Below are 24,061 nucleotides of genomic sequence, written 5' to 3'. Positions count from 1 at the left end.
GTGGCACTTCTGCAGTGATTCCAAAGTGACCCCTTATTTTGGTGAAATCAGAAAAAAGTGAATTCACAGAATTTGCTTTCAAGCTCACTTCGATTTCACTTTGAATTGGTCTGGTGGAAGATCTCTCTGATGTCGCCCCCTTGCCCCCCTGTGTCCTGCTCCTTCATTCCCCTCCTCCTCCTTCATGCCATCTCATCCTCTCTGCCACCCTTCCACCCATCCCATCATCCCCGGACTGCTCCTTCAGCCCAATCCTGGCCCCAGTGACCCCCTGCCACCTATCCCATCATCCCCTGACTGCTCCTGCATCCCGATCCTGGTCCCAGTGACCCCCTGTGGTCTATCCCATCAACCCCTGACTGCTCCTTCAGCCCGATCCTGGCCCCAGTGACCCCCTGACACTTATCCCATCATCCTGACTGCTCTTTCAGCCCGATCCTGGCCCCAGTGACCCCCTGCCACCTATCCCATCATCCCCTGACTGCTCCTTCACCCCGATGAAGGGTGACAGCTAAGGAGGGGGCAGGGAAGGAGGACAGCTTCCAGAGCCCCATTGAGCATGCACAAGGGTGCCGATTCGAATCGTTGAACCTTCTGGTGTGGTAATACAATGTGCACTCACCACGCTTTGCTTGAATCCACATCACATGACTTGTCTGGAATCAAACTGACTCCGCTTCCCCCTTATTCGAAAGGGCAATGGAAAGGCAACCAGGTGTGGTAAAACATCACATTTTAACATGAATTTGCATTGCTACACAGGAGTGACTCCGGATCTGGTGTGAAAAAACATCACGTTTCACGTTGCTAGAACAGGAGTGACTGCGGATCTGAGCTGCAAACCCCCCATGTGTGGTAAGGCTCTAACATAGCTACTTCCCTGAAAGTAAACCGCATTTCAACCATGAGAACTTAACTGAATCCTAGAATTATAAAGTTGGAAGAGACTTCAAGGGCCACCAGGTCTAACTCCCTGCCATGCAGGAACTCACAATCAAAGCACTCCCAACAGATGGCCATCCAGCCTGTTTAAAAACCTCCAAAGAAGGAGACTCTACCACTGTCCAAGGGAGTTTGTTCCACTGTCGAACAGCTCTTACTGTCAGGAAGTTCTTCCTAGTGTTGTCGTGGAATTTCTTTTCCAGTAGTTTCAATCCACTGTTTTAGGTCTATATTCTGTGAAGCTGCAAAAAAAAAAAAAAAAAAAAGTTCCATCTTCAGTATGACATCCCTTCAAATGTTAAAACAAGGCTATCATACCACCTCTTAACCTCCTCTTCTCCAGGCTAAACATACCCAGCTCCTTAAGTCACTCTTCACAGGACATGGTTTCCACACTTTCTCCATGTGGGGTTGCCTTCCTCTGGACACACTTCAACTTGTTCACAAGTTTTTTTTAATTGTGGTGCCCAGAACTGGATGCAGTATTCCAGGTGAGGCCTGACCAAAGAAGAATAGAGTGGTACTATTACTTCCCTTGGTCTAGACCAGTGCTTCTCAATTATTTTCTGTCATGCCCCCCCTAGGAAAAAGAAAACATTTCGCGCGCCCCACCCCCGCGCGACTGTAAATAGTATCATTTGTCTATAAAATTGTTATAAGTACACCTCTGCATAACAGAGCCTCATGCCCCCCTTTACGGAGCCTTGCGCCCCCCCTGGGGGGCCCGCCCCACTATTTGAGAAAGGCTGGTCTAGACACTATACTTCTATTGATGCAGCCTACAACCGCATTGGATTGGTAGCTGCCACATCACGCTGTCAGCTGACTTGGGTCATTACAGTGTTCGCACTGTCTTGCAAACTATCCAATTATCATGTAAAGTCAGTGGATAAGGGAGGACACAGCTGGACCTGCCAGATCAAAACACCCAAAATAAAGAGCACCATTACCTGTGCCAGTAAAATCAGGTAGTCTTTAAAGCATCCCAAGAATAATTTTTGGCTTTGTTGGAATGGACTAACATGACTTCCCTTTGGAAAACTGTTACATCCCATGGCTCTGTAAAAAAAACCACACATACTTGCACAATTATCAGGGGCGTAACTGGGGGGGGGGGGGTGCAGGGAACTCAGACAGCACTAGGTGACACCTCGGGGGGGGGGTATTGTGAAAACTTGGTGGGGTGGTTGCTCCCATCTGCCTCAAGAAACCCCTCCAGCCACACACACCACCCAGGGCACTTCTGCTGTCAACTTGCTGTGACCGCTGGTGGCAGTAGGGTGCTGCTGCCATCCAACAATTTCTTCTGGATCTGACAGGGCTGCTGTCTGAGCCAGAAAAGGCTGCCAGAAAACAGGGAAGGGACTACTCCCAGGCCTGGTGGGTCTGCTAGCCAGGCAGGAAAGTGAGTAGCTTTTCTTTCTCACTCACCCAGCAGCACCACAAGACTCAGAAAAGGCTACAGAGTGGCAGCAGCACTGCACTTGCACCAGCAAACTAATGGAGGGGGCAGCTGGATTGTGTACCCTATGGGTGACAGCATGGGTTACCACACTGGGGTGACTCTCGTGACATCACTGACAGTTATCACAATTTTATGGTTAGAGAATTTTCATGATTTTCTTGCCTTAAATATTTATCTGTGGCTATTGGCAGTTAGTCATATACACTGCTTTACCCATTGGCTTTCCATAAAGGTAGGACAGTTGTGTGTGCATGTTTTTATTTTCACAGTTGAAGAATGAATATCCCTATGCCAACTTTAATTGCCTGGCACTGCTGGCATTTTTTTTTGAAGACAAGTAGACCTCTTATTTTCAAAACAGTGTGCCATAAGTTGCAGTTAGTACAAAGAACTGTTAAAACAGGTTGAGAAAGATGTATTTTTTTTAACTACAACTGCCAGAATCCTCAACTTCCAGACATCTTGGTCTTTCAAATTCTGGGATTTGTAATCCTACCTCAAACTAGCTTTTTCAACTTCTGGAAATGGTCAAAATGAAATCCCTTGACTATAAAACCACTGAGTGGGGGAATACGCCTTCAGAGATAATAAGGAAATCAAAATAGTCAAAGATTTCCAGCACCTGTATTGATCAAAACAAAGACTGTAGTCAAGAAGGTAGAAGATCAGGAATGGGAAGGGCAGACATGAAAGAACTAGACAAGATCTTACAATGTAAAGATAGACAAACACTGAAGTTAAAATCATCCAAGGCATTGTATCTCCTATCACCATATTCAGATGTGAAAGCTGAAGAAAGTGGACAGGAAGAAAATCAAGTCATTGGAGACATGGTGCTGGAGAAGTACTGAGGTTACTGTGGGCTGCCAAAAAGACAACAAATGGGTTCTAGAACAGACCAAGCCAGAACTCTACTTGGAAGTCAAGAAACTGAGGCTGATGATGAAACTGATGAAAGTGAGGCCGTCACACCTTGGCAATCTCTTTAGCTGATGTATCTTAAATAAAAATGTTGTTTTATTGGCCACATGTTAAGAAGGCTACATGTTAAGAAGGCAGGACTCAGTAGAAAAGACAATAATGTTGGGGAAGGTGGAGGGTAGATGAAAGAGTGGAAGGCTGCATGCCAGGTGGATGGACTTCATCAAGAAGGTCATGGCCATGAGCCTGCAGGACCTAAACAGAGCAATGAAGGATTGGGGGTCTTAGAGATGCTTCATTGGAATGACCAGATGCCCTCACCACAAAGGAGGACAAGGCACCACGTAATGTAGGACACTCCAGCAAAATGGGGGACATGACCAAATAAAAACTAAAATGACTCGTATAAATATAAATTCATACTTCTTAGTGGCATCCGCACTGCAGAAATAATCTCACCATTTTAACTGTCATGGCTCTATGCTATGGAATTCTGGGAAGTGTAGTTTATTGTGGCACCATAGCCCTGCTTGTGGCACCTTTGAGACTGGGTGATAATGGTAATGATAATTATAATAATAATATCCAAAAGGACCTTGAAGCACCTTTGAAACTAAATGAGAGAAATAAATTATAATGATAACAAATACTGATAATAATACACAAAGGGATCTTGTAACTCCTTTGGGACTAACTGTACGAAAGAAATGGTAATAATAATGATGATGATATGCAAAGGGATGTTGTAGCACCTTTGAAACTAAGTGGATGAAAATAATTGTAGTAATAACAATATTGATACTAATAAGCAAAGGGACCTTGTAACTCCTTTGAAACTAACTGGTCAAAACAAATTTGTAATAATAAGTATAATAGGCAAAGGGACCTTGTAGCACCCTTGAAACTAACTGGATGAAAGAAATTGTAATATAATATTGATAATAATATGTAAAGGGACCTTGTAGTGCTTTTCAGACTAAGTGGAAGAAGAAGAAGATGATGATGATGATGATGATGATGATGATGATGAAGCTGATGATGATATTGTAGAATCATAGAATAGTAGAGTTGGAAGAGACCGCAAGGACCATCCAGTCCAACCCCCTGCCATGCAGTAACTCTCAATCAAAGCATCCCTAACAGATGGCCATCCAGCCTCTGCTTAAAGACCTCCAAGGAAGGAGACTCCACTACAGTCCAAGGGAGTGTGTTCCACTGTCGAACAGCCCTTACTGTCAGGACATTCCTCCTAATGTTGAGGTGGAATCTCTTTTCCTGGAGCTTGCATCCATTGTTCTGGGTCCTATTCTCTGGAGCAGCAGAAAACAAGCTTGCTCCCTCCTCAATATGACATCCCTTCAAATGTCACCTCTTAACCTTCTTTTCTCCAGGCTAAACATCACCAGCTCCCTAAGTCTTTCCTCATAGGACATGGTTTCCAGATCCTTCACCATTTTAGTCGCCCTCCTTTGGACACGCTCCAGTTTCTCCACATCCTTTTTTAATTGTGGGACCCAGAACTGGACACAGTATTCCAGGTGGAATATGCAAAGGGATTTGGTGAGGCTAGCTGGGTGAATGAAGGTGTAGTATCATCAGCTAAAGCCTTAGTCCTGCTCCAAAGGGAGGCCATGTTGGCCAGAAGGTGGAAATGGAGGACAGGTCCTGGGGGGGGGGGGAGAAAGGAGGCCTGGTCCCCAGGGGGTCCTGAGTCAGGAGGGTCACCTTGAGGAAGGGCTTCAACAACAAGAGAGGAAGGACTTGGGGAGCAGGGTGCAATTGCGTGGCTTCTCCAGCAGGGGGCCCGCGGCGCCCGAAGAAGCGTGGCTCCGGAGTGGAGTGGAGTGGAGTGGCTGGCCTTGCCCTCCCAGAGGCAGCAGCAGCAGCAGCCTCCTTTCTCCTCGCAGCAGCAGCAGCAGCAGCCCCGCAGAGGAGAGAGAGGCGCCTTTGGCGGCTAGGAGCTGCTGAGGGGCATGTTTTATTTTGGGCAGGGAAAGGGAAGAGTCCCCGGCAAGGATGCGCCGCCGGCAGCTCTAGGGAACCCCTGGAGCTGAGAGCAGCCAGAGGCAGCCTCTAACCACTGAGCAGCACTCTCCAGGTAAAGAGATCCCCCCCCCAACAGCCTCCCTTGCTCCCAGCCTCTCTGAGATTCGTCTTAAAAAGCAAGGTCATGCAAAGGGATCCTTTAGCATCTGTGAGAATTACTGGCGGAAATAATAATAATAATAATAATAATATGCAAAGGGATCTTGAGGCACCTTTGAGACTCACTGGGCAAAAGAAGTTAGTAGTAGCAATAGTGGTAGTAATTGCATGCAAAGGGACCGTGTAGCACCTTTGAGAATAACTGGGGGGAAGAAGTTGTAATAATACTGATACTATGCAAAGAGATCTTGTAGCTCTTAATTGTGCAAAAGAAGTTAACAACAACAACAATAAAAATAGTATGCAAAGGGGTCTTGCAGCAGCTTTGGAACTAACTGGGCGAAAGAAGTTGTAATGATGATAATAATAATATGCAAAGAGATCTTGTAACACCTGTGAGATCAACTGGGTGAAAGAGGTTGCAGCTTTAGCTGATCTCTGTGGGGTATTCAGCTGCATTTGAGATTTCCCAGAGAGGTAACTGTGTTTGTCTGCAACCTAATACCCATCTGTGTTGGAGAAGGACTACTGAACTCAAGAGGAGACGTGCATAGCTGGTGGTATTAGTCAGTTGCAGCCCCAAAACAACTAAAAGGCTGCTGATGTAGCTGATGCTACAATTTCTTTCGCCCACTTAGTATCAAAGGTCCTCTACACCTTTATTATTATTATTATTATTATTATTGTGGTGTTGAGGCTGTAGAGCCCCTAAATTGTCCTTTTGAGAGGAGTGAGTATCCAAGGAACCAGAGAGTCTACTAACTGGGCATGAAGCATGGCTAGCAGACTTAGATATTGCAACTTAGATATTGCAAAGGGGGATATCTTAGATATTGGAAAGGGGAAGGGAGAAAGAAAAATGCATTCGGCTGCCAATTTGGGGCTTAGGTTTGTTGACATGAAACTCTGTGCTATTGAAGGAAGCTGCTCTGTTTCAGTTCTCTCCCCATTCCTGTACAGTGTACAGCTTTTCATGTGCCGTCCTCTGAAGCTGAGAGAGTGTGACTCACTCAAGGTCCCCCCCTTCTGAAGAGATTTGCCAAGAAAACCTTATGATAGGGTCTTATAGAGTCACCATAAGTCAAAAATGTCTTGGAGGCACACAACAACAAATGTATGGAAGCATTTGCAAAGGGTTTGACAGGATTCTTCTACCAAGCCCCTTCTTTTCTCGAAAATCTTCCTTTACAAGACCCCTTCCCGAAATCATGGCACGCTTACAATGGGCAGAAATCAAGAACCCGAAGGAGGCTACAAAGTTCCTGGGATGGTTCCTTTTAAAATGCAGAACTGACAGCCGGATTTACAGCCTCTGTGACCTTATAGGCAGCCTTTCATGGTGAAATTGTCGCCAAGTGCATCATACAGTAGGCAAGAAGGCTGGTGGAAGGAAATCTGTGCACTGGCACTGGTGAGTACAGAAGAAAGGTATACCTAGCTGCCTGATCTGAGGGCACATTGCCTGGTCTCTTAATAGGGCACTTGGCTACCAACAGCATTAGATGATACAGAAAAGAGGAAACATTGCAGGGTATATTCCACGTATCATATCATCTCCTTATCTTATATACTGTACATGAATGTGACTGAATTTAGAAATACCTTTCCAGAAAGACCAGGGTCTCTCAGCAGCAGGGCTGGCTTGACCATTAAGCAACAGAAGCATGTGCACATCAAGAGAAGGGGGCATCACAGAAATTTTCCATTGCTGTAGTCACCATGGGTCAAATGGTGCAAAACTGCAAACGGTGCAGCTGAATTAGGTTCCATGGAAGATGAGGGAGTTTCTCTAAATTTTGAGGGTTTTTTTTTTAAAAAATTGTTTTATCATTATTATTGTTCATATTTTGAATTAGATATATATGGGGGCACAATAAAGTGGCCTCTAAATGTCTTAATCCAGCCTTGCCCAGTAGGCTTCATTTTAGATGCTGGATGCGCCTGCTGAAAAATCAGGTCCATCTGAGACTTACCAGAGAGATAAAAGTGTTTGTCTGCAACCTAAAATCCATATATGTTGGAGAAAGAGCACTCAACTCAAGAGTAGACATGCATAGATTGTGTTATTAATCAGCTACAGCCCCAAAACAACTAAAAGGAGCCATGGAGACCTTAACAATTAACATATTTATCATACTATATATGCATGTTGCGCATTAGTGGTTTACTTTTCTCAGGGGCCCTTTCACACTGTGATTCACTGCTGTGGCAACATCTGCAAAGGGAGGAATCCTGAGACTGGCAGTTCGGAGAGTTTAGCCTTTTGTATTTTGGTGTCTCTCCAAATTACAGAAGCTAGGATCTCATAGGATGCACTCGTGGCAGATAAAGTGGAATCATATCAATATTTGTGAATGTGAAATGGCCCTTAGTATAGTTGCTACTTCTTGTATCATTAGGCATAGTGAGGTGACTGCATCAGGTGACTGGTTCTGGGGGACAGAGAGAAACAGCTAGGGACTTCTCCAAGTTCTGTGTCTATCCCAAACCTCTTAAACATTAATTTTTGAATGTGTAATAGAGCTACCTAAAGGGGGAACATCCTTCCACCTTGAGAGTGAATCTAGTCTCTGGACATGATAGTCTTACAAGGGCAGGCACTTCTTTAAGTGATGGCATATATTATTTCACTTTGAAATGTGGTATTCCAGGTATGCTGCATTTGCAGACCCCTTTGCTCATTCTGCAAACTAAGGTCTTTTTTGCTGCCTCCAAAGTCTTGCCAAGCTGGCACCACTGGATGCATCTTGGACTCCTGGAAAGGCTGGTGGAAAATGTTATCTTATGTAATAAATAGCTGCCCTTGTTTACCAGACACTTAGGCTATGTTTTAGTTAATTGCAATGATGTCTATCCTTACTTTCTTACACTCAAGGCAACTCTTAAGAAATTCAAAGCATATTCAAAACATAAATAGACAATCATAAATAAAAGCCTTCAGAGAGAAAAAAAAGATACAAAGAGTGACAAATTAAAATGCTTTTTCTTTGTTTCCTGGAAATGTATAGCACGCCAACAGCTCATGGCTCACCACATTTGGTAGCTCAGGGATAGACTGCACTAGGCTTGATGATTTTCCACAAATGCATCTATGCACCATTTAAACATTTAATAAAACCAGTGATAGTGGCTATAAAGGGTGGCAGTTATCTGTCCATCTGTCTGTCTGTCTATCTATCTATCTTTCTGTCTATCTATCTATTTGATTTGGGTTGTTTATTTGCCTCATCAGCACAGCCCACAGCTTCACTCAGGTTTTTGTACATACTTCATTTATTAGACCAATTGTCTATCCTGTGCATCATTCTCTTGCTTTATAAGACATCAGTTAGTGCATCATCCAGATGTACCTTTACTGACATGCATAACAAAGAGAATCGCTGCCTTTCTCTTTCAATTGTCTTCATAGCTGATCACTCTGAACGGCAAATTATTAAGTGTACACATCCACTTTTTGCCTCAGCATCATGAGCACCATGCTTATTAGTGATATCTCTCTCTTTTATGCCTTTCACTTTTCTCGTTACGTTTGTAACCTTAGTGTCCTCTCCAGTTATCATTACCATTTCCTACATGATTCTTGTTGATGTGAAAGGATATGCCATCCATGTATCAGTTCACAAAGCACCTCTGTATTGAGATCTCTTCCATCCAGGTCCTATCTGCCTCATGTATTCCATTTTAGGCCAGTGGCATTTATTGTGATCTACAGGAAATTCTCAAAAATAACTCAAAAGACCGCACAACAGACAATGGGGTCAGGATATTTTCTTCAGAGATAATTACTTTTTCTTTCATCCGTCATCATTGCTTTTGCTTGCTGTCCCTAACTACCATTCTGCACTTTTCATTATAGGTTGGTGGCCTAGCAGTACAAACTCTTGCCTCTTTAAGACTTCAGTGTGGATATTTTTGGTAGAAACCTATCTATGTTTCTAGTTTTTTGCTGTCTAATAAGAGACATAGGCTGCATCTGAAATACAGAAATAATCCAGCTTGACACCACTTTAACTGCCATGACTCAATGCTATGAAATACCAAGACTTGTAGTTTTGTGAGACATTTAGCTTTCTCTGTTATAGAGCTCTGGTGCCACAACAAACTACAGTTCCCAGAGTTCCATAGCACTGAGCCATGACTGTTAAAGTGGTATCAAACCAGATTATTTTTGCAGTGAAGTTGCAATCCTAGGCTATGCCCCTCTCTCACCCTTTCCTTTTCCATAAGAAGTGAACTGCAACAATCTGCAGTATGTTAAAATATATCAATATAAAATGGCAGAGTTAGGAGTAGAGATATAAATCTTCAGTTATTTCATCCTGACATGCAAGAATAATGCAGAGTTGGGAGTAGGAATGTAAATCTTCAATTAGTTTGCATGCAAGGATAAATAATTACTGCACTTTTCTCCCCAGTCTGAGATAAAACAAAATATTTTTGTGTAGCATTCTCCCCTATATTCAAGCATTCTGAAGTTTTTTCTGGAGAGTTTTTTCACATTCTGAAGAATTTTCCCAGGCAGAAAAAAAAACCCTTATGTCTTGTGCAAAGCAAAAAAAAAAAAAAAAAAAGCCCTCCTTGTGTTCCTACATAAAAAATACTGTGTAGAAAATGTGGCTTTGCACACAAAAGGCATGTGCAAAAAAGGAAAGAAACCCTATGGAACATTCTGGGATAATTGAGTAACAGGAGAAAACTCCACAAACTTTTCAGTGCTCTATTATTCTTTCTAATGGGGGCATCCATATTGTCAGGCACATATTTTTTGACCAAGAAACAAATAATAGGAAACAAAATTTCCATCCATATTTGGGAAGAAAGTGGGCTGGGGTGGATGGGAAAACAGAATTAACATTGTTGGGGGCAAATTGAAATTGAAATTGAAATCATAGAATGATAAAGCTGGAAGGGGCCTCATATGTCGTCAACCCCAGCCCCCTGTTCAGTGCAGAATCTCCAGCTAAACCATCCCCAACAGGGAGCGCTTCAGCCTCTTTCTGAACACCCACAGAAAGAGACCCCACCACCACCCTCTAAGCAGTTGGTTCTATTGCAAGAACTCTATTATTGTCAAGATGTTCCTTCTAATGTTCAATTGAAATCTACCCTCCTGTAACATCAAACCATTATTTTAATGATAATATGTTTAATTGATGTTTTAGGGGAGGGAGGGAATAATTGGGATGTTGTATATTGTATAGATTGTTTGTAATTGTAAGCCGCCTCACTTGTCTTTCTGTCAGAGAGGTGGGGTAAAATTAAAGCATTTATTTATTTATTTATTTATTTAACCTGGTCCTACTCTCTGGGGTAGCAGAGAACAGGCCTGTCCCCTCCTCTGTGAGAGCTCTTGAGTTATTTAAAGAGGACATCATGCCACTCCTCAGTCTTCTCTTCACAAAGCTGGACAAGCCAGCTCCTTCAATCTTTCCTCATATGTTTTGTTCTCCATAACATTTATCTTTGCTGTCCTTCTCTGAATTTTCTCCAACTTGTCTATATACTTCTTAAAATGAGGCACCCAGATCTGGACACAGTACTCCAGATGAGGCCTGACCTCATCAGAATATAGTGGGACTATTTCTTCCCACAACTTGAAAATAAATGACCAATGGTGTAGGGATCCCATTTATTTATTATCTCGCTTTTCTTCATCCTGGAGTACAAGGTGGCATACATGGATTCACAAGTGGTTTACAGGGAGAACCCTAGGATGAATAGTGCCCTCCACAAGAACTGCATTTGCATCTGCCTCCCACTTCTGTTTGGCACTTTTGGCAGTGTTTACAGTAGTAGTGGGTGAAAACTAGATGTTTTAGACTACAATTCCCATGATTGGCAGTGCTGGCCCAGCCTGATGGAAATTGTAGTCCAAAACATGTTGACGATCAGCACTTGCTTACTCCTGTTTATAGCTTCTGTAGTGCTTTGTAGTGTTACCTTAAAGTAAAACCCTGTTCTCTTATGATGGCAAGGTGGTGGGATATGGAAAAAAAATACATCAGAGTGGATATTGAAAAAGAAACATACTTGAAAGGTAGCCAGTGGAAGTTCATTTTTGCAGAATAAAGTGCAGAACTTTGAAAAAAGCGGTTGAAGACTCTTCCGTCCTTCCTTCCTTCCTTCCTTCCTTCCTACCTTCCTTCTTTGATTTATATCTCCCAAAGTTGGGATTCAAGGTAGTTCACAACAATCAGGGTAATTAAAAAATCAGGTGCAAATAAAAATATAATTGCATTATACTATTAAAATAAAATGACACAAATTCTAATATTAAAAAACAAAATGAATTAAAAGCAATGGCCTTCCTGATTTTAGTTTTATAAATGGATTTGTAAGGGGGGGGGTGACTTCTTTTGAGAGGAGATGGTATGTTGGAGCAAAGATACATGGGATGCCGAATCAGCCAAATAAGTGTGTAAACAAGGGACAGGCTGGAGATTCTCAGGAATAATGCAAAAGCATAGATGAGAAGCATCAAATCCTGGTCCACTGAAAGATCAGCAAGAATTTTTCCTAGCTTATTTAATCTTTAGCACACCTTTCCATTAATTGTTATACATCCCTGAGAAGCAAATATACTGTATATTGTTTTAAACAGAAGGACAGTACATGATTATGATGTAAGCATCATATCAATTCTGTATGAGGCAAGTTGGTACAAACAAGCAGATGTCTAGTCTGCTTTGTGCTGCAGTTGATAAGACTGCATAGGTTTCAGTGCACCACTTATACACATGCATCTCCAAGCTGCCTGTTGACTTACGGTGACCCCATGAATTCCATAGGGTTTTTTTTTTTTGGTTTGGGGTTTTGTTTTGTTTTGTTTTTGGGTTTAGGGAACGAATGCTTAGGAATGGTTTTGTCACTTCCTTCCTCTGAAATATAGCCTACAGCACTGAGCTTGCATAGTTTCCAAGATCAGATGGGATCTAGTGCCATAAGTACCATAGTACCATAGCCATAACAAAATGGTTTGTAAGCAGTAAACATATGTTTTGGTATCTTGTGCTGTGGTTAGTTCCAGCTTCACCAAAGGAGTGATGTGAGACAAACTTCAAAATCCACAAATGAATGATACCTTTATTGGCCAGCCAAAATACACAGACACATAATGAAGCTCCATTGGGTCTTCATCAAGCAAAAGATGTTTTAAAAATCATACAGAAGAAAGAAAAAAAACATGACGGTCTTGGAGTCACAGGCCTACCTTTTATAGATGTTGTCTTTGCTATAGTTCATTTGATTTGGAGGGATCTCATTGTAGGCAGAGGCCATGCCTTTCTTGGCCATGTAGGAACCAAGACAAAGGGCAGAAAAACTGAACCGCATTAGCAGCCAAAGATTCCATAGGATGGAGATATACTCTTATAGTGCTACTATTCCACTTTAACTGCTCTAGCTGCCTCCTGTTGCATTCTGGGATTTGCAGTTTTAAGGAGGGGTATTTAGAATTCTCAGGCAGAGAACTTCTGTGCCTGAGAATTCTAAATACCCCTCCTTAAAACTGCAAATCCCAGAATGCAACAGGAGGCAGCTAGAGCAGTTAAAGTGGAATAGTAGCACTATAAGAGTATAGTGTGATAAACACCTATGACAGTTAAAACAGTAGCAAACTGCATTATTTCTGCAGTGCAGTTTAGACCTCTATCTCTTGTGAAGCCACAAGCCCAGAGGACATTGAATTTCTCATGAAATCTGTACTGCTTCACCTGGAAAAACATTTAAGTGTTTTATAGGCAAAACTCAGCCAATTAAAGTCTAAAGAAATGTTTTCAGTTTATTGGAGGAAGAAACCTTAAAGAGTTAAGTTCCAGTCCTACCTTCCTTCTTGTTTAAAATTCCCCTGTTGTGGCTAATTCTGGTATTTTCAAATCCAGGAAATATATTTAGGAATAGCTGTGCTGGCCATACAGCAAATTAAAACAAAATTCACAAAAGAGTGATATTTTTATTGGAGTGATGATTAACCTATGTCTTATCTTTGCACATAGTAATAGAGTCTCGATTGTCCTGGCTTCAGTCCAGAGTTGTTCTGGCTCTGGGTCAGTTATTCTTAGTCCAAGAGAAAACTGATCACACACCAATAAAGGCACATCATCACACAGGAAAATTTGACCTAGAATCAAGAAATGCAGGACAGTAACTGATGAAATTTTGTGTGGCTAACAGTTTGTTGATTGGTTACTCTTCTGCATTCTTGATTCTAAGCCAAATTTTCCTATGATCTCTGATTCTGCTTTGTTTCCTACTTTTGCATTCTAATCAACTATGATTAACAAAAAGTCCTGTTTCGGTGTGCCATCTATTTCCTCCTGGACTGTAGCATAGAATCTTTCAACTTCTTATTCTGCCTCTGTAGTTAGAGCATAAACTTGGATTATGGTTATATTTATGGGTTTTCCCTGAAGTCATATTGATATGATTCAATCATACTTTGCATTATATCCTTTGACTGCTTTTGCTACATCTCTCCTTAGTTTAATGTTGTGCAGCTTTGGACTTTCTTTTTACCTCTGAGCACATCAACAGCTGAACATCCTTTCAGCTAGACTTCAGTTGCATCATTACTCACAGTGCTGCTCACCGTTTTCCTCTGCTGTACCTCAGTACCTGTGACCTGACAGTATTATCTTATGGCATTATCTCATTTCATTTTGGATTGTCTCATCATAAGATTTTCATGATACTCCTTCTTTGCAGTACTAACAAATGTTAGCTGTGGTGCCAGTGCTGTTGTCTCTGAGAGAACCCCTGCTAGTATAGTGCACCCGTGTCATATGCGGGTGCGCTATATGCGGCTTCCAGGATACGCTGGGAGCTGCACCGGAAGGGCTTCTATCGCACACTGGAAGAAACAATGGGGCGCACCGGGTGCGCACTGCGGGAACGAGGCCCATTGTTTCTAATAGGGCTTGACCTTACATGGAATTTCCCTTACGCGGTGGGGTCCGGAACGGATTCCTCATGTAAGGGAAGGACCAACTGTATTACCACCCCCCAACACATGCACATTGCTGCTGCTGTCCAATAGCTGTTTGGCATATTTAGTCTGGCTCCTCAGAAAAGACCTGTCTAACATGGGAGACCCTACCAGCAGCACCGCTGCCATCAGCTCCTGTCTCACATGAGCACACAAGCCACAGAAGGGTAGTGCCATTGGTGGGATAAATCTTTTAGCAATGGTAAAATCATGCAGGATCCAATTATGTTGACCATCAATTAAATTCCAAGTTGTAGGTGTATAATTTAAAAATGTGTATGCAACTATACATGTCAAAGATGCTTCTAATGCAAAATTAACATGCTGTAAATCCTTCATACCACCCTTGGGGCTGAGGAATGCCTATGTCAACAGAAGGGGCTCCATTGAGTAACCATTGAGTATGCCCAGGCGATAATTAAATTCCAATTGGGTGCAGTTTATAGTTGTCCCTCCCTTTCATTTTCAAAACCACATGTGAGCATTCTTCAAGAGCTCAGTATCTATAGTTTGAGTAGAATTACATTACATCCTTGCTTTATGCAGGGGATCCATTCCGGACCCCTCCGCGAAGGGCAAATAGTGTGTATGCTCGCGCCCCATTAAAAATAATGGGGTTCATGCATGATGTGTGGCGTGGTGCGTGCACCATGGGCAGCACACCATTAAAACTTCCGTCGTGCAGCTTTCAGCATAAGTCATATGCGGGTGCTTTCAGTAAAAGGCACCCGCATATGACTTATTATTATTATTATTTATAGTATTTATAGTATTTATACACCGCTCTTCAACCAAAAGGCTACCAGAGCGGCTTACATTTTTTAAAATTAGACATTTCCCTGCCCTCAGGCTTACAATCTAAAAAGGCTAAAAAAAACTTGGGCGCACTGTACATGAATACATGTCAAGTACAATGAAAAAGAACCACAGGCGGGATACAGACGGGCAAAAAGGGGTGTATTCATAACGTCATGAAGGTAGAGCCTTCAGACGGGCCTTACCTGAATGCCGCCATGAACACGCCCCCCGCACGCCCCAAGCGGGAAGAAGCGGCATTAAAAAGGTGCTGCTTTTTTCCGCTTCTTTTCCGTTTGATGCACAGCTGCTCAGCTCCGTCTGTAAGCTGCTGCACTGGTACGCCAGAATTGCCACGCCGCAAATATAAGTTGCCCGTTTAAAAGCTCCGTGTCAGCTGCGTCGCATAATGGGTCGGGGTCCGGGACATGCGTGGTTTGCAGTCGGGCTTTAATTGCAGCGTCCGCTGCCATGCAGCTGTGGAAGCTGCGGCACAGCTGCGGCGCATTTTAAGTCTCGTAACCCTAACCCTAGAGCTCCATGTGCGCATGCGTTGCTGGAATCGCGGGAAGTTGTAAGTTTTGCCGGCGGATGTTTTGGTTGTAGAAAGTGATAAGGGAAAGTTTGGAATTTAAAGTGACCCCCTACACACATTCCTGCGCCATTTTCACCTGGGAACGGGCACAGTTCGGCTGCTCCTGGCACAGCTGTGCGGCGGCTCCCCTTTGCTACCAGGCAGGATGGCACAGCCATCCACCAGCACCCCGAAAAAAGGCAGGGGGACGTCTTGGTCTCATGCGGAGACGGCTGACCTTATAGCTATATGGTCCCAGCCAAACATTCTGCAAAATTGGAGCAGTCCTACCTGAATGCTGACACATATCGAGAAGTGGAAGAAGCCATGAGAGCCAAGGGCCACAACAGAACTTTGGAGGAGTGTCGCCGAAAATGCAAGTCGCTAAAATCTCAATACAAACAATACAGAGATGCCCAGGCCAGAGGTACTAAGAAGGGCACCCCCCTGCCCTTTTACAAGGAGCTGCATGCTTTCATTAAAAGTGATGGAAGCATCAGACCCAATAGACTAGCCACCAGTGGGGAGCGTGTGAGGGTCCCGGTGGGCCCGCCAGCCAGAGCCGAGCCTGTGGTGGTGGAGGAGGAGGAGGACAAGACCCCGGACCTTGAATGTGCCCAAGACCTTTTGATGCCCCCTCAGGGTAAGATGCGCCAGGGCCCCTGGGGGGAAGGGAGGGGGAAATGGGAGAAGGGGAAGATGTGGCCCTGGGGTGGGCACAGGGCAGAGATGACCCTTGTTCCTTGTCATACAGATGAGGAGCAGGAGGAGGAGGAACACCCCGACTCGGGCGATTCCTCCAGCAGCCAGAGACCTCTGGACCCCCGCGCCCTGCTCAGACGAATGTCTGCTGGGGCCGGGAGCTCCAGAAGGAGACCACCATCTTGTGCTGGATCCTCTTCCATGACCAGCAGCTACCGTGACCGCTCACCTGTCTCCCGGGCCAGTGCACCCGCCAGCGATGGCAGTGAGGCCGAAGAGTTGCCATGGAGGTGGAACTGTCTCAGCAGCCTCTTGCTGGGCCATCCTCCAGCCTCTTCAGTGACTCAGTGGCAGTCCCACCGCCCACAACCCGCCCCCAAAGGCAAAGGGCAACTAGAGGGGGCCTGGGATCAAGGGGCAGGGAGCACTGACAAGGCACTAGGTCCCCTGATGTCCCATAAAGACATCATTTCGCCTCCCTGGGCATGTGTTCCCTCCCAGCCCTATCTACTCTAGTCTACCCTTCCTGTTCTCTCCTCCCACCATGCCTGGCTCACTGGTCCCCAAACCAGCAATGTCCAAACTCTGTCCTTCCAGGTGTTTGGACTTCATCTCCCAGAATCCCCAGCCACCTTGCCCTGTGGTCTGGGATTCTGGGAGATGAAGTCCAAACGCCTGGAAGGACAGAGTTTGGACATTGCTACCTCCCAGCACTCCTGCCTAGCTTTAGACTGCACAGTTGCACCTAAGCTGTCACATTCACACTCACAGCCACACTGCCGCAGTTGCGCATAATGAACCACACAAATTTTTTTTAAAAAATAAAGTTTTTTATTAACAATAACAAAACATTTTTTATTTACATATATACAATATATACAAAGGGAAGGGGGAGGGTGAAGGGGTGGTGGTGAAGGGGGGATGGCAGAGGGGGCAGGGGAGGGAAGCTGCTTCAGGGAGGGGGAGGAGGCGGTGGGGCGGGCAGCCGGCGGAGGATCTCTTGCAGAGTCTCCTCCATGGAGGAGAATCCGCCAGCTTCTCCACCTTCTCCTCCAGCGCAGAGAACCTCCGCTCCGTCCGGTTCTCTGTGGGGGGAAAAGAAAGAGGATGGTTAGGATCAGCCTGTGGAGCCCATCACCCACTCCCACAGGCAGGGTTTTGGGTACCCCCTCTCCCTTCCCTGGGTTCACCTCCACACTTACCTTGCTGCCGGGCTTGGAGCAGGCGATCCATGGCCCTGGCATCCAGGGCCAAGTCCTCTGGCTGGCCAGGCAAGCGGCGGCTCGGCCCAGGCTCCTCTTCCTTGGCGGCGGCAACAGCAGCGAGGACTTCAAGCCCTGGAAAAGAGGAAGGAAAGGCCCAAGTTACCATGCTGGCATGGCAGACGAGGGCACAAGTGTCGTGGGGGCTGCAGTCAGGCAACGCCCACCCCTCACCCTAGGGACCTACCTGCCGCCAGAGGAGCCTGCTCTGGCTGCGGAGGGGCCACAGCAGCTGGTCCTCGCTGTGGCCCACCCTCGGGGACATCCTCGTTCCCCAAGGATGGTGGAGAGGGCGACCTGGAACGGTGCCCTCCCTCCCTCCGCCTCCGCCTCGGCCGCACGCCTGCAGAAGGGAAGAGGAGGGATGGCATTGGCACCATGCAGGAAGGAGAGGAGGGCAAGGGAAGGGTCAAGGAGGGTAGGACAGGGCATGGCAAGAGCTCTGACTTACCTGGAGGACGGCGATCTTCTGGTCTGGGCCGATCTCCCCTGATCCATAGGTACTTCAGCCGCGAGAAGAATGGTGGCCGCTTGTCAACCGGGGGCTCCTCTCCGAAATCTTCAAGGGTTTCAAAGAACGCTGCCTTGAGAGTTTTAAACTTAACTCTACATTGGTGCAGCGTTCTTTGAAACCCTTGGTTTCGGAGGGCACGAGATGACTCGAGAAAATGCCCCCGGTTGGGCTTGTTGGTGCTGGCCATCACCCTCCTCGAAGCTGCCTGTGGCATCAGGGAGTCCAGGAGGATCCCGACCTCCTCATCGGTCCAATAGGCGAATCGGACCGGGACCCTCCTGCGTGGCGCTGCCATGTTGATCGCCGTCCTGGGGTCTTGCACAGTTGCACACGGGTATATATGGGCACCTGCGGCTCAGGGCCGTTAGGCCAAGGTGGTCCTAGGCCAATGATAGCTTTCAGAGGAGCAGTTTGAATCTCTCCCCCAATAGATGCCCTCTGGGTGCCCTATTGATACATTCAAATGAGCCATTAGGAAAGCTTGAATTTGAGGGGGATTGATACATTGTCAAAGGGGCAATTGGCAGTTGGAGCTGATGTATCTTTTTCACCCAGGAAAACAGGCGCCAGGAGACCTTTTGTGTGTGTGTGTTTGTGTGTGTCCCCCTCAGGCACGTGGCAAAACATGCCCACAGCACAGATCAGGAATGATAGGCAGACTCAAACTGTGGATAATGGGATACATTTATTCATGTGCTTATGCTATTACAGAACAATGCACTCTGACATCACAGATGATGGCACAGGAGCCATCCTTCAGATTCTCCTTGTCAGAAAAAAATCTGCCAGGGCATTCCTCACAGTCTCCCCTGCTTTCTTCTTCTCTTTCTCTTGAGCCTCTGTGATTGGTGCCAGGGTGGGCAGCACAAAACGGCGCCTATATCGCATGCCCTCATCCAGGACCCTGCCCTTGGTCTCACAGATGTTGTGCAGAATGACGCATGATACCAGGATGGGCACCACGTTCTCCTCTGCCACCAGCAGTGGGGCAGTGAGACAGCGCCATCTCGCCTTCAATCTGCCAAACGATCTCTCCACGCCCCATTCAACTTCTTGTTGAAGAGCTTCTGTTTGGGAGTGCGGGGGGTCTTAAACGGTGTCATGAGCCACTTCTGAATGGGGTAGGCACAGTCAGCCAGTATCAGGGGCCCGATCTGCTGGCCTCTGATGTTGATGCTGGGGTTCCCTTGCACATAGATGCCAGCCTCCATGGCCTCGTAGATGAGAGAATTCCGTGCCACCCTGGCATCGTGGGCTGACCCATGCCATCCGAGCTCCACGTCCACGAACCTTCCTGTGTGGTCACATGTCCCTTGCAGGATGACAGAATAGGAGCCCCTTCTGTTGACATAGGCATTCCTCAGCCCCAAGGGTGGTATGATCAGGCAGTGGCACCCGTCCATGAGGCCAACCACTTGTGGGAAACCGCGGCGACCAAAGGCATCCATAATCTGTGGGGGAAAGAAAGGGAGAGAAACAGAGGAATTGAGATGACAACTCTTTTACACGTGCGCAACTGCACCATAGCAAGAACAGCAAATGTACAGTGAGGGGGTGACACTTGACACAGAATATCACAGAGCTGCCAAAGATTAAAGGGAAGGTGGTCTGGCTGTCCCTACCTCACGTGCGTTCCCCAGGTACACGGTCCGTGACAGCAGCAGCTTCCCCATGGCCAGGGCAAACTCCACCACGATCTCCCCCACGGAGGCAACGCCAGTCCCAAACAGCGCCCCCGTCACAATGTAGGTGGACTTGTGTGCCAGTGAAAAGACACCAATGGCCACTCTCTTCTCCACCGGGATGGCTTTCCTCATCACTGTGTCTGCCTTCTCCAGTTCTGGGCGCAGGATGCCCACTAGCCTGTGGAAGAGGGCACGGGGCATTCGGAAGAAATGCCTCCATTGCTCATCAGACCATATGGTTGACACAAAGTTGTCCCACAAGTCTTGGGATGCAGGGACCTTCCAGCATCGGCGGAGGCGTGCCACTCTGGCCAGGGCCATGGCACCACCAACAGTAGCCTGATGAAGTGCTATGGCAGCCACTGCCGTGCGCTATTCTGTGTCATCATCATCATCACTACTGCTGTCATCCAAGTCTACAGCTGTTATGGTGGTGGATGATGGGACCTCCATTGCAGCGGCAATGGAGGCGGAGGGGGCGGAGGGGGCGGAGAAGACGGCGGTGGCACCGGCGACAGCTGTGGCTGTGGATTGCAGCTTCAGGAAGACCAAAGGGAACAAAGGAGAGGAGGCATCCATGATGCCAGTGGTGGCACTCGCAATGCGCAAGCGGGCAAGGATGCCAACATCAGCTGATCACCAGCTGGCAGGAGGCCACCTTTGTTCTTGGGCAGGGCGGGGAAAAAAGTTTAAAGGGGCCTGGCGCTTTAAATGTGCACATGCGCATTCCGCAGCCGGCAAAAGGGAAATTGCCGGCTGCTGCTGGAGTGCCGCAGCTGCGCACTTCTCATGCGGCAAAAGAAAAAAGAAAGCCGCGGTTTGGGCCGCCCATGCGGAAGCTGCCCCTTTCTTTGCGGCGTCCTCCGAGGCGGCGGTATAGAAGCTACGGGTCCGAAACGGACCCAGGTGAGGCGTCTTCACTGCCCCCCGTGTGGAAGCCCCAACACCTGAAGCACGCCCCCGGGGCGGGCGGTCTGGAGGCTCCGTATTCAGCAGAATACACCTCCAAGACGTCTTCTCCTGCCCGTCTGTATCCCGCCACAGTGTCTTTTAGAAGTAAACCTGTCATTGGTGTGAAAACATGAATGTTAGAAATGTAAGAGATTTTCCCTGTATTTATTTTTGAAATAGGAGACTCTTTCATTTCCTAAAGTGCATATTATTTTACTCACCATCCTTTCCAGAAGTTGTGTCTCACTTTGATGAGGTCCATTTGGTTTAAACCAGGTTGGTTTAAACCAAATAGCTTTTTTTTTTAAAAAAAGACTCCTTTTAAAAAATTAATTGTTCTTTTTTTTAAAAAAATCTGGGTATTATTACTGTTTTCCAATCATTTTACTGAAACAACAATGCCAGTTTGAATTTAAATATTTCAGCTTTTAACAGTTTATTGGAAGTTGTTCATTTTAGCAATATTTAGTGCCAGCTACTTCCTTTTAATCACTTTATTTTACAGTGCAAGAAATACCCATCCCCAAACAAATCCTTCAATCAATGTAAGTTCATCCAAAACAACTCTGAGAGTACTTTCTTTTTTTTATTATGTATAGTCTACATGTATTCAAGTTTAATAGGAATAATAGCAAGTAAAAAATGGTGTTTTATTGAAAGACGTAAATCATATCAAAGCTTAATAACTTTGGATTTTTTATGGTAAGAGCATTAAAACATGGTTGGTCAAGCTTTCTAATACATAAAATAATGTTTTACAGTATTAATATTATAGGCAGGATTCAATTTTTCTTTTCATTAAAACATTAATGAAAAAATAGTTTAAACCAAAAAAGGTTTTTGGGGGGATGACTGTCTTCTCCCAACTCTGTAGGAAGGTCCTGGTTGTGGTAGTCTCCTGGCAATACAGTTTCAGTAAGATGTTGCCCAGGCATCCTTAGGCTCCTCTGACCACTAATTAGCCAAAGAAGCCATGGGAGCGCACCATCAAATTGTTATTGTTCAAGGAGACACTGGACACCTGCTTCTGAAATGTCCCCAAAAGTACATACGAGGCCTTAAGCACCAATTGTGTTAGTGTATAACACCTACAAGCTAGCATGGTGTAGTGCTCTGAGTGTTGGATTGTGACTCTGGAGACCGGGGTTCGATTCCCCACTGGGCCATGGAAATCCACTGGGTGCTCTTGGGCAAATCATACCCTCTCTGCCCCAGAAAACTCTGTGATAGGTTCTCTTAGGTTCACCAAAAGTTGGAAACAACTTGAAGGCGCACAACAGCATCATCGTTATAACTCGCAGAATTCCAACTTTAGCCATGAGAGGTCATGGGAACTGCAGTTAGTTGCAAATTCACTTCCAATACCAGTGTTTTGGGGTTTTGGTTTAAATCAATTAGTATGTGGGCCCTTCTACATGAAAATCATCTGCCCCGCCTTTCCTCTTGAAGAGTTAGCTTTAAATAGAGTTTGGGAAGGAGTTTTCTTATGCATGTGTCAGTTTTACCTAGCCAGAAAATACCATTCTATATTAGACAGACTGATAGTGAGGCAGCTACAGATATTGTCCAGTAGGGCAACAGATTTCCATAAAATTAATTGAGCTAGGAGATCCTGCCCTAGCTAAGGATCTGACTGCTAATACTGTACTGATATTCCTTAACTGTATCTTATTTTTAGATCCATGTTCATCTGCTCTAGAATAACTAAACAGAGAGGACCGCTAAGGGACTGGTAATAAGATACTGACTTTCTTGAAATGGAGACTGGGTCAGAAGAGGCCAAAACTTCTTAGCATGTGAAACTCCAAGCATCCTTTCTGGCACATGTTAGAGATTTCTCCGTGCTGTTTCTAGCAAATATGAATAAACTTACCAAAATGGCTCTCAGGCATTGTGCTTTGGTTGTAATGAATACAGAGACCAAGAATGCAAGCAAATGGAAATTTGGGCAGGATCTGGAGCTTAGCAATCGTATACTTAACATATAGGAAACTATAGCAATTCACAGATGGTTATGGTTTGATATGCAGACGTTTTCTTTTTGTCCTCTTCACCACTGCACAACAAATGTTATCACCATGAAATTTTAAAGAAAAGAAAGAAGTGGGTTTTGGAGGACTTGTGGAAAGTTTCTCTAGCCAGCCCCCCCCCCCCCCATCAGGCAGCTGTCAGGAGGAAATAGAGAATCTGTCTCCTTGCCCTCCCTGCCAGTGGACCTTGGTATTGAGGGGCAAGTAGCACAGTGGGACTTGGAGTCCCTTCTCGCATTTCCTTCTCCCTCTCACTGACCAAGCAAGGCTGAAATCAATAAGGATAAAATCTAAATAACCAGAAACACTTAAAGAGAATGAATGAACGAATGAAAAAAAGAAAGAAAGTTGTGGAGTTGTTCAGAGTGTCTAATGAAATGCATTAGGGATACACTGAGCAAATATGCTGGGTTTCGAAGGATCACTTTGCAGTCTATTACTTCCATTACAAAACTGTTACATACCATGGGCTGTTTTGAAATTGTGTGAAAGGAAAAAAAAGGTGGGGAAGGTCTAAGTAAATAAGCTTGAGGAGGGGATACAATATTGTAAGAAAGGCATTACAATATTCCTCCTAATCCTTCTCCATCAGGCTGAGGAGCTACGAAAATAGCAGGCTATTGCACTGTCTGCTTCCATAGATGTGAAGGAAGGGGGCTAGCTCTTCCACCAGTTGCCCCCCATATAGAAGGCAAAAAATGTTCTTTAATAATGTTCCCGTACCACATCATCAACAATAAATATTTCATAATATTCTTTGTTCAATTTTAGAAATGTGTAACAAATACTTCTCATATACTTTACTGGATATAGCATGAGAATAGATAACACCAGATCCCATCTAATCTTGGAAGCTCAGCAGGGCCAGCCCTGGCTATTACTTGAATGGGAGACTGCCAACAAATGCCAGATGTTCTAGGCTTCATTTCAGAAGAAAGAACTGGCAAAACCTCTAAGTATTATTTGCCCAAGGAAACCTAATAGAAAAAACATAGGACCGCCATAAATCAACAGGTGTCTTGAAAGCACACACACACATACAGTATAGACACTTTAAGTGTTGTAGGACCACTGTTCTAATCCCATTTTTCT

The 24,061-nt window shown here is 45.3% G+C and overlaps 1 protein-coding gene across 2 annotated transcripts in view; it reads left to right on the top strand.

Moving 5' to 3' along the window:
* Positions 1 to 5,259: 5,259 nt before the first annotated feature.
* PRR33 (proline rich 33) overlaps positions 5,260 to 24,061 on the top strand; it is a 35,661-nt gene continuing 16,859 nt past the window's right edge. The window contains exon 1 of one of the 2 annotated variants that reach the window (XM_089520972.1): positions 5,260 to 5,426. The gene's annotated coding sequence lies outside the window, so the exon portion shown is untranslated. Of the gene's footprint in view, positions 5,427 to 6,863; positions 6,885 to 24,061 lie in introns of those variants that run through there. The other variant, XM_089520973.1, reaches the window with a different exon arrangement.

The sequence above is a fragment of the Sceloporus occidentalis genome, unplaced genomic scaffold (genome assembly GCF_023333645.1).
Source record: "Sceloporus occidentalis isolate IW3139 unplaced genomic scaffold, rSceOcc1.0.p SCAF_4, whole genome shotgun sequence".
Taxonomy (NCBI): domain Eukaryota; kingdom Metazoa; phylum Chordata; class Lepidosauria; order Squamata; family Phrynosomatidae; genus Sceloporus; species Sceloporus occidentalis.
The sequence above is the reverse complement of the archived record's forward strand: the minus strand, read 5'-3'. Positions and strand labels throughout refer to the sequence as shown.